The sequence below is a fragment of the Canis aureus genome, chromosome 8, assembly GCF_053574225.1.
Source record: "Canis aureus isolate CA01 chromosome 8, VMU_Caureus_v.1.0, whole genome shotgun sequence".
In the NCBI taxonomy this organism is placed as follows: Eukaryota; Metazoa; Chordata; class Mammalia; order Carnivora; family Canidae; genus Canis; species Canis aureus.
In genome coordinates, this window is record NC_135618.1 from 46943895 (window position 1) to 46958775 (window position 14881).

Sequence of the window (14881 nt, forward strand, 5' to 3'; positions counted from 1 at the left end):
TGTCAGCATGTGTTTTGGATTGAGGCTAGAGGCCCAAGGCTATGTAAAATGAGTCCTTTGTTGAGATGAGAAAAATCACATGTTCAAAGCTGGCTGGTCCAACAACTAACTGTTAAAAATGATGAAGAAGCAGTTTGCCTAGCATTTTGGCCTGTTGAAGTTTGGAGAAGTTTGAAAGCGTGAGTCTGCATATCATTACACACACAATACAAATACAAAAAGTGAAAAACTTAAAATAGGCTCACGTTTATATTAAAATCCTATAATTTGCACCATAGACATCATCTTAAATATAGAAATAAAGGGATTCATTTTAATCATGGCTCAGAATTGATGTTCTTCATTTCTGAAAAACCTCTTAATCAGGAAATTTCAAAAAAAAAATGTTTAAAATGCATGGAAACACATTTCAGAGCAATTCCAAAATTCAATGTGTGCAAATTATTCATATATTCATAATTTTATTATAGCACATCAGATTTGGGGAATCAAGTGCAGGGTAAAGAGAATATCCATTAGTTGCTAAAAAAAAAAAAAAAGACCCTTAAAGTGAAATGAATTTAAATATTGAAACTACTTTCCTATTGGCTCAGAGCTCGCCCCAAAGCACTAGCCATTTAATAAGGCTGGAACTTCTCATTGATTTGAAAGGCTAAATTGGTGAGAATCTTTCTTATCAAGAAGTCAGGCTTTCTGTAGAATTGAACCAAGCTGATGTGGTCAGCCGCTTTGGTCAGCGTCAGGGATCCTGACAGGGGGCTCGATCTCATGACCCTGAGATCATGACCTAAGCCTAAACCAGAAGTCTGATGCTCAACCAACTGTAACACCCAAGTACCCCTGGGTTTTTATTTATTTATTTGAGAGAGAGAGATTGTGTGGAGCGGACAATCCCAGGTCTCTGAGATCATGACCCAAGCTGAAATCAAGAGTCAGACACTTAACTGACTGAGCCACTCAGGTGCTCAGCTTTAAACATAGGGAATGAATGATTGAAAATAGAAATACTGGCAGCCGGGGTGGCTCAGCGGTTTAGCGCCGCCTGCAGCCCAGGGCGTGATCCTGGAGACCCCGGATTGAGTGAGTCCCATGTCGGGCTCCCTGCATGGGGCCTGCCTGTGTCTCGCCTCTCTCTCTCTCTGTGTGTCTCTCATGGATAAATAAATAAAATCTTAAAAAAAAAAAGAAATACTAACCTGCCTTGATAGTATAGTTAGCCCCAGGGAACTCCCAGCAAAATAAGTGTGTTGTTATTTATTATTTGTTAATATTAGAAATTCTCCTAAAGGTAGGAGAAACAGGGAGCCTTTTGGCCAAAGTATGGGTGTGTGAGAGTTTAAAGGAGATATAGACTGTTTGACAGGAGGAATCTTCAGAGATTCTACAAACTCTGGGGAACATTCCAGACCATGAGAATTGAATAACTACCTGGCCCATACCCAGTAGGAGAAGAGCTCTCTCTCCCCTGTTTCATTCTATTAAAAGTCAAATCTTCTAAAATGTTCTTTATACCATCATACCTTCATGTAGTATACAATGGAAATAATACAGATGAAGTGTTAGTGTTCCTCGACTCCTCCCTCTCCCCCTCTCCACCAGGGACCTACCTCCTCTCATTCCAAGGTCAACGGGCATGTTATTATTTTGATGTTTTCTCGTTCTAGATATTTTCTCTGCATTTGCAAACACACGTGTACATATGGAAAAATATAATGTGTGATTTCTAATTTGCATTTTTAAAGATTCTAAGTTATACATGCTCACATTTTAAAAATCTAATTATTATACAAGACCATTTATTGAGTCCTTACTGAATGCCAGGTATTGAGCTGCAGTAGTGTTCCAAGCCAATTCTACAGTGGGTGAAACTTGCCCTCCGGGTGCACCACGCCCACCTCCCAGTCCCCAGTAGTGGGGTCTTCAGTATTATCTTATTTGATCTTCACTGCAACTCAGGTGATAGGTATTATCCTTATCATCTCTCTTTTACAGAGGAAGTAGTCTAAGCTCTGACCAGTTAAAGAAATTTGACCTAAGCCACATGACCAGTCACAGGCAATTTGCCAGGATCTCAAATCACATAGTCTGGTTCCAGGATGGGATGACTCCATGCAGGAATGTTTCTATGGTTGAAATTGCTCTTGTGTCTCACTGAGGGCAATGGCCAGGAAAAGAAATGCATTGGAAGGTGAAGCAAAAGAAGCATGACATGCAACTTTGCATTGTGTGTCCCATGACACCTTTGCATTCTGTATCTCATGACACCTTGAATCATTCCAGGATGTCACACTTCATCAGAGGCATCGATTCTGTGGCTTTCTGTGCCTCCAAGAGGAGGCTTCATGGAAGAAGGTCGTAATAAAACAGCAGTGTGTATCGTATCACAGTACACAGTCACTGCTCAGGGCTTGGCACCCTCTCTAAATCAATTGCCTAAATGAATTGTTTTGTTCACGTAAAGCTCCATCATGAAGAAAGCAAAGTGAAACAAGTGTGAAAAATGCTCTTGCTTCAGATCTTTGAATGGTTTTACAACGAGAATTGAAGAAGATAATTTAAAAAAAAGGAATTGAGGAAAATAGTCTCATTCTTCAAATCAATTCATCAGATCACAAATGTGGATGTTTTAAAGTTATTCATATCTGAGGAAAGCTTATTTTTAGAATTTTATTTATTTATTTTTTTGGTAATCTCTACAACCAATGTGGGGCTTGAACTCACGCCCATAAGATCAAGAGTCATGTACTCCACTGACTGAGCCAGCCAGGCGCCTCTGTGTTTAATTTTATAAGAAACTACCAAAAAAAAAAAAAAAGAAACTACCAAACTGTTTTCCAGAGTGGCTGTACAATTTTGCATTCCCACTAGCAATATATAAGAATTTTGTTTATTTAACTAGCTCACCAGTACTTGGTATTGCTGAGATTATATATATATATCTCCATTCTAATATGTTCGTAATGATAGCTTGCTGTGGTTTTCATTTGCATTGCCCTGATGGCTGATGATCTCAAGTAATTCTCCATGTGCTTATTTGCCTTTTCACTTAGATGAAGTGTCTTTTCAAGTCTTTGCCCATTTTAGAGAGCGGGGAGAGGGGCTGAAGGAGAGGGAGAGAGAGAGAATCTTAAGCAGGCTCCACATCCAGGGAGCAGGGCTTGATCAAGAGTTGGCCCCTGAACTGACTGGGCCACCTGGGCGCTCTAAGTCTGTCCATTTTTAAATTGGGTTGCATGTTTTATTATCCATTCCATTTGTTACTAATGAGTTTTGAAAATTACTTACATATTTTAAATACAAGTTCTTTGTCAGATATATGATAGCAAAATTCCAATGTGTATTTATTCTCTAAATGTGTCTCTTGCACAGCAAAAGTTTTAATTGGAATGAGGTCCAGTTTATCAATATTTATTTTTATGGATTATTCTTTTAGTATCCAGCCTAAGAATTCCTTATGTAGCCTTAGATCACAAAGATTTTCTCCCATTTTTTCCTGCACAACTTCTGTAGATTTATGTTTTACACGTTTAAAATAAAAATTGTATTTATTTATGAGAGATATAGAGAGAGAGGCTGAGACACAGGCAGAGGGAGAAGCAGGCTCCCTGCGGGGAGCCAATGCGGAACTCGATCCCAGGACCCCAGGGATCAAGCCCTGAGCCAAAGGCAGATGCTCAACTACTGAGCCACCCAGGTGTCCCACGTTTTACATCTAAATCTATGATCCATTTCGGGCTCAGTCAGTTGAGTGTCTGCTTTCATTTCAGGTCATGACCCTGGGATCTTGGGGTCCAGCCCCCACTTCGGGCTCCCTGCTCTGAGGGCAGCCTGATTCTCCCTTGCCCTGCCTCTCCCCTTGTGCTCTCTCTCTCTCACTCTCTCTCTCTCAAATGGATAAATAAAATCTTTTTAAAAATTAAAAAAACAACAACAATGGGTTACATTTGTATGAATTTATTTCTGGATTGTCTATTCTGTTTTCTTAACACATATGTCTATCTTTCCACTGTCTTAATTATTGTAGTGTTATTGTAGGTCTTAAAATGGGATGGCAAAAAAAAGAAAAAAGAAAAAAATGGGATGGCTTGATATCAACTTTTTCTTTTTCAAGATTATTTTAGCTATTCTATTTCCTTTGCATTTCCATATAAATTTTAGAATCAGCTTGTTTGTACCTACCAGAAATTCTACTGAGATTTTGATTGGAATTGCATTAAATGGATAGATTAATTTGGAGAGGATTGACATATTTGCTATGTGAATCAATCACTACATAGTTTATCTCTTCATTTATTTAGGTCTTCTTTGGTTTCTCTCATTAGTGTTTTGTGGTTTTCAGCATTCATATCTGTATATGCTCTGTTAGTTTTATATATAATGATTTCATTTTCATGGTGGGAAGCTATTGTTAATGTATCATTTTTTGAATTTCAGTTTCTAATTACATAGTTTCAGTACATAGAAGTATAATGGATTTTTGTATGTTGACCTTGTGTCTCATGCTAAACTGACTTATTATTAGTTCTAGAAGGTTTTTTTTTTTGTAATTTTCTTGGGATTTTTTTTTCTGTAGGCAATCATGATATGTGTGAATAGAGAGAGCTTCATTTCTTCCTGTCCAATGTATATTATGCCTGTTATTTATTTGTCTTGCCAATCTTTCCTAAGGTACTTATATTATTATATTTGAAGTAACTTTCTTGTAGATAGTGCATAATTGGGCCATGCTCCACCACTATATCCCCCATTTCCACAATCTGTCTTTAACTGATTTGTTTAGACCATTTACATTTAATGTAATTATTAATATGTTTAGATGTAGGTCTACCATTTACTATTTGCTTTCTTTCTTTTTTCTCAAGAACTGACCACCCTGAGGTCAAGACCTATGTGGAGATCCAGTTGGACGTTTAATCGACTGAGCTACCTGGGTGCCCCTTATTGAGCTACCTGGGCACCCCTTATTATTTGTTTTCTATTTGTGACTTTGTTTTTAACTCCTCTGTTTTCCCTTTCCAGCTTACGTTAAACATTTTCTTAGTATCTCAATAAAATGTAAATGGACTGCAAGATGATATTACTTTAGCAGGCAATCAAGCTAGTTAGGCTTAGATTAAACATCCTTATCCATTTTCTGCAGATTGTGGTTCCAGTATCTGTTCACTCTTTAAAGCTTTGCAGCGCCAGTCAGATATGTCTTCTGTGTGTGCCACCAAATGGCCAGTGTGGGATCTGGACTAGGCAGTAGTCTGTTTCAAGGTCCTCCAAGTCTTTCCTGTGTAGAGAAGCTCAGGAGGTCATAAATGACTTTATGGGGTCACTTTCCTAGGCTTTTCCCTTTCTACAATATCCTGGGTATCCTTTTAGTACTCTGGAGATCCCCTTTTTGATATTACAGCCCAGATATAAGGTTTGAGTTATCCCATACTGCTATGCATTTCTGTGGATGCACTCACATTTGGGCTAAGCAGTTAGAGAATTGGAGGACTCATCTCTGATTTGCTAATACCTAATATTCTCTCCTTCATCTCCATTTAATGTCATTATATACTTTTCAGAGTCCTCAAGTAGCTCCATTCTACCTATTTTTATAGCAATAATCATTAGGAGAGACAAAGAGGAGTATGCTTACTTCATCTCATTTAGACACTGGAACCCCTCATGTAATTTTAGAAAACATTTTGAGGAACTTAAATCAGAGCTTTGGTTATTATTCAGAGACATTTCCATTCCTTGTTTTTAAAAATGTTGTGTCAAATACTGGTTTTACTGGATTAAAAAAAAATCCTAAGTGGGATGATCTAGAGAAGAAATTAAATCATTCCTCTTGGCATTCTGATGTATAATCATCTTCCTAATGAACTTTATGTCTCTAAATCACATTTTAATGAGGTCTTGCTCAATGTAATGTGGACTAAATGAGAATAGTCACAGGTCTGAGATGGTTAAAGGTACCTAACAATTCTGGTGTAAAAACATTACTGGTGACTGGCTGACGGGCACTGGGGGGGCGGGCACTTGATGGGCAAATTGAACTCCAATAAAACACACAAACAAACAAACATTACTGTTTCCAATATAAAGAGAATATTGACACATCTTTCCACTGCTGGATGGACAGTAGATTGAAAAGAACCTTTTACAACACCTACATAGATTACCCCATCACCTATGAAGAACTATTTGCAGTTAATGATTTGTTTAGTGCTTTCCTTTTCTGCAATACTGAGCTCCATGAGGGCAAGGACTATGACCATTTTGTTCACTGCTCTATCTCTAGAGCTTTGCACAGTATTTAGCAAATAGCTAGCACTCAACAGAAATATGATGTCTAAAGGATTGGATGATTTAAATGGAATGAGGTAGGAATGGATTCCACACAGTTACTGTAAAAAGAAGTATGTGTGGTTGCTGGAGAAGGAAGAGGGCAGGATATGACCAGCTATAATGTCCACTCTATAGTAGTGTTTCAGACTAATACCCTACAACAGGATATATACTTACTTAATAAGCATCTGTCAGATGCTCACCATGTTCAAAGCATTTGCTAGGTGATGGAGAAGAGGGTGATACAAAGATGAATAATGATCAATTTCTTTTCTTTCAGAAAGAAATTTCCCTTCTAAACAAAGGGATGCTGTGTTCTCAATACAAGAAGAATACCAGATTCTACTTTTTAATACCTAATATTCTTTAATTCAATTCAACAAATATATATTGCCTGCCTATCATATGTCAGATACTGTGTGAGTTACTTTCATAAGAATGAGAACAATGAAAGCTACTATTTTTTCCCAGTGATTACCATATGCCAGATTGTGTCAAATGCTTTGCAGTTGTTAAAAAGCTTTTTAATTTTTAAAAATTGTGGTAAAACGAACCTAATGTAAAATGTACCATCCTGATGGTTTTTAAGTGTACAAACAGTGACATTGAACACTAACTCCCCATTGCCCCTTCCCCCAGCCCTTGGCAACCATCCTCTACTTTCTGACTATGTGAATTTGATGACTGTAAGTACCTTACCTAGGAGGATTCATACAGTAAATTTATATCTTTTTAAAATTTTTATTTTTAAAAAGATTTTATTAATTTATTCATGAGACACAGAGAGAGAGCCAGAGAAAGAAGCAGGCTCTGTTCAGTGAGCCCAATGTGGGACTCGATCCCAGGACCCTGGGATCGTGACCTGAGCTGAAGGCAGATGCTCAACCACTGAGCCATCTGGGTGCCCCATAAATTTATCTCTTTGTGGCTGACTTCTTTCACTTGGCACGACATTCTCCAGTTTCATCCATGTTGCAGCATGTGTCAAACTTTCCTTCCTTTCTTCAGGCTGACTGATATTTCAGTGCATGGATAGACCACATTGTGTTCATCCATTGCTGTCATACTTTTATTTAATTCTTGCAACAGGCCTCCCAAGAGACACATATCTATAACAGACTCATCTTTTTTTTTTTAAGATTTATTTATTTATTTATGATAGACATAGAGAGAGAGAGAGAGAGAGAGAGGCAGAGACACAGGAGGAGGGAGAAGCAGGCTCCATGCAGGGAGTCTGATGTGGGACTCGATCCCGGGACTCCAGGATCGAGCCCTGGGCCAAAGGCAGGCACTAAACCGCTGAGCCACCCAGGGATCCCCCAGACTCATCTTATGTCCTGGTCAGGGGACCTCCACATCCTTCTCTTGAACCCTCAGTAGCTTCCCCAACTTGAATCTGACTAGTCACTTGCCCTAGGAGTCCTGGATCTGCCCTGCAGCCAGGTCAGTGAGCTAGAGGTATGGAGTTTCTGGCTCTTCCTGTAATTTTCAGACCCGGATGAAGTACCACCATCCCATGCAGCTGCCAAAGCAGGTACAGGATGCAAACCAGCTCAGGCTAGTTAGTGCCCAGTGGAGAACACTTTGCCTTCTGAGAAATGGGAGATGGGAGGAAGTTTGACATTTTCGGTCTCTTTTCTCCCTTGTGACCTCATGGACTATTCTCCTTGTAGACTGTATTAGTTTCCCGTGGCTGCTGTGACAACTTACCACAAGCGAAGTGGCCTAAAACAGTGGGAAGTTCATTCTCTCACACTCTTGGAGGCCTGATGTCTTAAATCGAGGTGTTGACAGGGCTGCACTCCCTCTGAAGGCTGATGGGGAAAATCCTGCCTTGCCTCTTCCAGCTTCTGGCAGCCCCAGGCATTCCTTGGCTTGTGACTGTGTCCCTCCTATGCGCCTCTGTCGTCTTTCTGTGGCCTCTTCTCTGTGCATGTGTCCAAATCATCTCCTCCTTTCTCTTAGACACTGGTCATTGGATTTGGGAGGTCCTGAACTAATCACACCTGCAAAGATCCTATTTCCAAATGAGGTCACTTCTGGAGTTCCAGGGGGACATGGATTTGAGGGGACACAACTCAACTAATTATATAGCCTACCTGGAGATGTCCTGCATCTGCTCTGTCTCTCCACGGCTCACTCTGAATCAGCAGCTGTTGAGGTGACGTGTGTATTGGTCTGTGCGGGGTGCTGTAATACATATTATAGACCAGGGGCTCAAACAACAGAAACTAACCTTCTCACAGTTTTGGAGATGGCAAGCCCAAGCCCAAAGCACCACAGGTTTGGTTTCTCTGGAGGCCTCTCTCCTTGGCTGGCAGACAATGACCTTCCTATGTGTTCTTATGGGGCCTTTCCTCTGTGTGTGCACTCGCTGCCCTTTGAGGCTCTTTTTATATGGACACCATTCAGATGGGATGAGGGCCCTACCCCAATGGCCTCATTTGAACAGAATCACCTCTTTAAAGACCCCGTCTCCAAATACAGTTGCAATCTGAGGTACCAGGGTGGAGGGGTTAGGGCTTGAACATATGGATGGATCCGGAGGGACTCCCTTCAGCCCATGACACTGATGACTCACATTGCTTCACACCTCCTTTGCTTTGCTCCCCTTTCTTCTCACCCTCACTGGCCTCGTTTGCACATCCCTAGTTCAGCAGTAGCACTGTTTATCCTTGCCTCAAGTTCTGTTTTCCACGGAACTTAGGCTAATACAGCATCTCTAGGGAAGAAGATGAAGTCCTGCAGTTTTGCACCAAATCTATGTTCCTTGTCACAGTGGAATTAAAAAAAACAAACTACTTCACTTAAGATTTTGTTTATTTATTCATGAGAGATATGGAGAGAGAGGCAGGGACATAGGCAGAGGGAGAAGCAGGCTCCCTGCGGGGAGCCCGATGTGGGACTCCATCTCAGGACCCTGGATCATGTCCTGAGCCAAAGGTAGATGCTCAGCCACTGAGCCACCCAGGTGCCCCAGTGAAGTGGTTTCTATGCCAAACTGTATCATAACCCCCACCCTGGGTAAAATGCACCAGTGGCTTTCCAATGCACTTGGTCTAAAACCTCCACTTTCACTCCTGCAGAGCCTTGCCTGGTCTATGCTCTGCTCACCTCCCCATTCTCAACTCCAACCTGTGCCCTTTTGCAGGTGCTCCAGCTTACCTGCATCCTTCCTGGCCTAAGAGGCATTGCTTTCCTTTCCCAGGAATGCTGTGACTCCCCAGATGGCTCACAGAGCTGCCTTCTCTTGACTGGTGGGTCTCAAACTAAATATTACCTTTTATATTTGTTTCTTAGGGTTGCTGTAACAAAGTGCCACAAACTTGATTGCTCAATACAGCAGAAGTTGGTTTTCTCATAGTTCTGGGGGCCAGAAGTCCAAAATCGAGGTGCTGGCAGGGCCAGGCTCCCTCTGGAGGCTCTAGGGGCAGCTGCTCCCTTGCCTCTGTCAGCGATGCTCGGCATTCCTTGGTTTGTAGACACAGTTGTCCAATCTGGCCTCATTCCTTTGTGTCTATAGCTCTCTCACCTTATAAGGACACAGGTTATTGGATTTAGTGCTCACCCTAATCTGATATGATCTTATCTTTTTAAAAAAAGATTTTATTTATTTACTCATGAGAGACAGAGAGAGAGAGAGAGAGAGAGAGAGAGAGAGGCAGAGACACAGGCAGAGGGAGAAGCAGGCTCCATGCAGGGAGCCTGATGTGGGACTTGATCCTGGGACCCCGGGATCACACCCTGAGCCAAAGGCAAACACTCCACTGCTGAGCCACTCAGGCATCCCTGATATGACCTTATCTCAACTTGATTCTATCTGCAAAGACTTTATTTGCAAGTAAGGTCACATTGACAGTTCCCAGAGGTTAGGATTTCCATGTGTCTTTTTAGGGGACGCAGTTCAGCCCAGAACACCCCCTTAGCACAGTTCCTCTGAACGTAAGTCCTACAAAACCTTGTTCCTTCAACTCTAAGGGGCTGTGTAAGCCATGTGCTTCTCAGATCTCCCCCACTATGGGGAGCATGGTTGAATGGCCCCAGCTGCCGCCAGTGGTTTATTTTCACAGGGATCCATATCTGTCCTGGGTGAGCCTAGCTATGGTTTGCCTTTCTTACTGGCAGGTGCTCAGTCAGTACTGCTACCTGGAGGCCCGTGGAATGCCCAGTCCGCAGCCATGGATTCCCACACAACATGGCATTCAACCAGGGGACCTGTTTCACAGTGAAGAAGGCCCAGGAGGGGGCTCATGACCACCGGTCATATTAAATTCTGTACCATCCAGAGCAGTTGGTCATTACACAGTTGGAAGGCTCACCTACAGGCATAGCTGAAATGCCAGCTTATGTGCAGGGCTCTGAAAGATGGGCTTTCATCTCTCAGAAGGCATTAAATCCGAGACCCTTCGAGGGTGCTATGTCTCTGACGGGAAGCTTAAGCTGGTCCAGAAACCAAAGGGAGGGAAGCCAGAGTACTTCTACCTGCGTTACTCAACATGAGCCACTGGAGGATTTTCTGCCTCTTGCCTCTGCAACATTATAGGTCCCTGTCCCCACAGGAGATGCACTGTTACCTGGGAACACAGCAAAGGTCCTGTGCAAGCACAAGCTGTGCTAGGACACTTCGGACACCTGTGCCCAGAATGGCAGGAGAGAAGGAGTATCACCACACTAGTGGAGGTAATTGGCCTGGTCTGCAGGAAGAGGTACGGGAGGCCTCATGCAAGGACCTCATGCTCAGGCCTGAGCCTGGCAAGGGTGTATATATATACTTTTTTTTTTTTTTTTTTTTTGAGAGAGAGAGAAAGTGAGCTGAATAAGGGCAGCAGGAGAGAGAGAATCCCAGGCAAGCTCCACACCCAGGGCAGATCCCAATGTGGCTCGATCCCATGACCCTGAGGCCACTTCCTGAGCTGAAATCAAGAGTCGGATGCTTAACTGACTGAGCCCCCCAGGTGCCGCTCCATTATTAATTTTTGCTCTGTTTTCCCCACCAGACTACAACCTCTGTTAGGTCAGGAACCCCATCTAAATGGATCTCACCCTTGCACCGGGTGCCTGGCACAGAGCCTCGCATGCGGTGGGCACATGGTCCATCTGATGAGAGGACTTCCTCTGCTTCTCCATTCTTAATGATGCGACGCCACTGTCAGCCTGCTCAGGGTCTTGTGGTCGTTGGGATGTGAAGTAGGGACAAAAAAGCCTCACAGGGAGAAGTTAGGGATTTGAAAAACAAGAAACCACCGTTCCCTGACCCCGTGTGCCTTAGAATTGCAAGCAGTCAGGAGGCTCTGGAAATCAGAGTGAAGCCACTTTGAAGAGTTCTAAAGAGCTTATAGGAGGTGGCACTTCTGCTAGTGTGTGTGGGGGAGCAGGAGTTCAGAGGCTCTCGTCTTCAAAGGGAATCTTCACTGAGAAGGAGCAGCAGGCCTCCAGCCTTGGCCCCAAATCAAATTAGCCTTTTCATGTCCACAAGCAAACAAGGCTTCTGAGTGATGTGCAGAGATCTAAGTGAGAAGAAGAGAAGGAGGGAGGAGCATCTTTGCATGGGAATCTTTCTGGTGCAGGGCTCGTTCAGTGGGGCTTCCGGGCTCTGCTTCGTTAGATCTTGGCTCTGAGCACTTGTACCTCCTCCCACTCCCTTCCACGAAGGCCAGCTTCCCCCAGGCTCTGTTTCAACTTTTTTTTTTTTAATTTTTATTTATTTATGAGAGTCACAGAGAGAGAGAGAGGCAGAGACACAGGCAGAGGGAGAAGAGGCTCCATGCACCGGGAGCCCGATGTGGGATTCGATCTCAGGTCTCCAGGATCGCGCCCTGGGCCAAAGGCAGGCGCCAAACCGCTGCGCCACCCAGGGATCCCTCTGTTTCAACTTGAAGAAGACCTGAAACCATCAGGAGCTTATGGGTGCTGTAAGGAGCCAATGATTCTGGCTTAGGGTTTGCCGTTCCTTTGTGTTCTTGATAGTTTTGTGCTCTTTGGGGTTTCATTCAGTTTGGGCTGCACTATACTAGGAAGGGGTTGTGGGGAATAGTAGGTCTCCCGAAGAAATTTATAGTGGCAGCGAATTGCACAGTGGTTAATATCATGGCTTTCGACTGTGTATCAGTCAGGAGAGATGAAGCCATGTTGCAGTAACAAATAGCACCCAGGTCTCATTCATGCCATGGGTCTGGCTTAGCTCCGGCTGCTGTACCAAAATATCATAGGCTAGGTGGCTTAAGCAACGGAAATGGTTCTGGAGGCTGGGGAGTCCGAGATCAAGGGGCCGACAGACTTGATGTCTGATGATAGTTCTCCTTCTGTCTTGCAGCTGTGTGCTCCTATGGCATGAGATTGCTTGAGAGAGTGAGTTCTCTGCTGTCTCTTCTTTTAGGGGCATTAATTCCACCATGAGGGCCTCCTCCTCGTGACCTCATCTAAAATTAACCACCTCCCAAAGACCCCACCTCCAAATACCATCACATTGGGAGCTAAGGCTTCTACAAATAAATTTGGGCTCACTGAGGTTTTGCCATTTGGTGGTGCAGAGGGAAGGGAATGTGATGAATTAAGTACAGCCTCTGCCTTCAAGTGGCACGTTTCTTCTGCTCACACTTCCTTGATCAAAAGCAAGTTACATGTGTAACTTCTAGAGGGATATGGAGAGTACCGTCCGGCCTTGTACTCAGAAGGAAAAACTGTACTATCGGCAACAGCTCTAATGATCACTAGAGTGACACAGTCTAGGTGTTGCTGTGAATGTGTTTTTTTATATGTGACTGACATTTAAATTAGCGCACTTTAATGGAGCAGATCATCCTCCATAATGTGGGTGGGCCTCATCTAATCAGTCGAAGGTCTTAAGACCAAGGTTTCTGAAAGAAAGAATTTGCCTTCAAAACTGTGACATAGGAACCCTGCTTAGGTTTCCAGACTGCTTGGCTTTCCCTCTGGATTTTGGACTCAAGGCTGTAACAACACCAAGCTTTTCCTGGATTTTCAGTCTGCTGGCCTGTCCTGTAGATTTCAGACTTGCTAGCCCCTATAACTGTGTGAGCCAATTCTTTAAAATATCTACCTCTCTTAGCTCTTTTTGGGTCTCAAGCCTGCCAGTTCTTTGACTGGGATTTACACCAACACTATTGATTCTCCTGCATCTCCAGCTTGACAATGGTAGACTTTAGGGCTTCTCAGCTTCATCATTGTGTGAGTCAGTTTCTTTCTTTCTTTCATTTTTAAAAAATATTTTATTTATTTATTTATTTATTTATTTATTTATTTATTTATTTATTTATGAGAGAGAGAGAAGAAGAGACACAGGCAGAGGGAGAAGCAGGCCCCATGCAGGGAGCCCGACGTGGGACTCGATTCCAGGACTCCAGGATCACGCCCTGAGCTGAAGGTGGCGCTAAACCACTGAGCCACCCGGGCTGCCCTCATTTTTTAAAAAATATTTTATTTATTAACTTGACAGAGAGAGAGAGAGAGAGAGAGAGCACTTGCAGGAGGGAGAGGCAGAGGGAGAGAGAGAAGCAGGCTCCCCATGAACTAATACAGACCTAGATTTCTCTTCCCAAGTGAAAAATCTATTAAAGCCCTTGGAAGAAACTGTGTACTTTTGATTTGAAGTTAAGAGCCAATGGTCAAAGTGTTCTGCTGTGAAGACTTGATCGTAGTTTAATAATGTGGGGAGATGGAATCTTCCTTGCAGAGCAGGCTAATGGCTTTGGAAGTCTCAGGCAATGTCTCGGCTTCTTCAGAGCTTTAAGTGGGTGCAGAAGCTTGGGGCTGACTCAGGCATGGTTTTTCCTCCTGTTTGGGGTTTTTGTTTTTGTTTTGTTTTGGTTTGTTTTCCTGTGTAGAGTGAAGTCAGACCTAGCAATGTTTTGGTGATGTTATTACATCAACAAACTCTGTCATGAAACTTTAAAATATTCTTATTTTAAATGTTGCTCTGCTAAGTCCCCAAATCACAGTCCTGGGGGGAATCATGGAGCTAATCTGGCTTCATCCTTCTCAAATTGTGTCTATGAAACATACATTCCTAAATGTTCATCGGTGGTCCCTGAAGAAAATGGGATTCCATGACAACGTAGGTTTGGTGGAGACAGCATACACTCTCTCCTTTTTGGAGAATCCAAATGTAGTTCGATGAGGTTTGAGGGGCCTCCTGACTTGGAAGTAGAGACATCAAGTAGACAATTGGTAGTTGGGTGTGGATTTCAGGGACAAGGTTGGAGTTGCACACATAGGTTTGGAAGTTAACACATTTAAAACCACAAACAGAGGGACGCCTGGGTGGCTCAGCGGTTTGGTGCCTGCCTTCGGCCTGGGGCTTGATCAAGTCCCAGAATCGAGTCCCATGTTGGGCTCCCTGCATGGAGCCTGCTTCTCTCTCTCTGCCTGTGTCTCTGCCTCTCTCTCTCTCTCTCTGTGTCTCTCATCAATAAATAAATAAAATAAAAAACCCCCAAAAACCAAAAAACAAAACCAGAGACAGAGAAGAGATTATTTGGGAGACGGTTTGGAAGGAAGAGGTGCGTGAAGTCCGGAGGTGCTGCAGCTCTCTTGT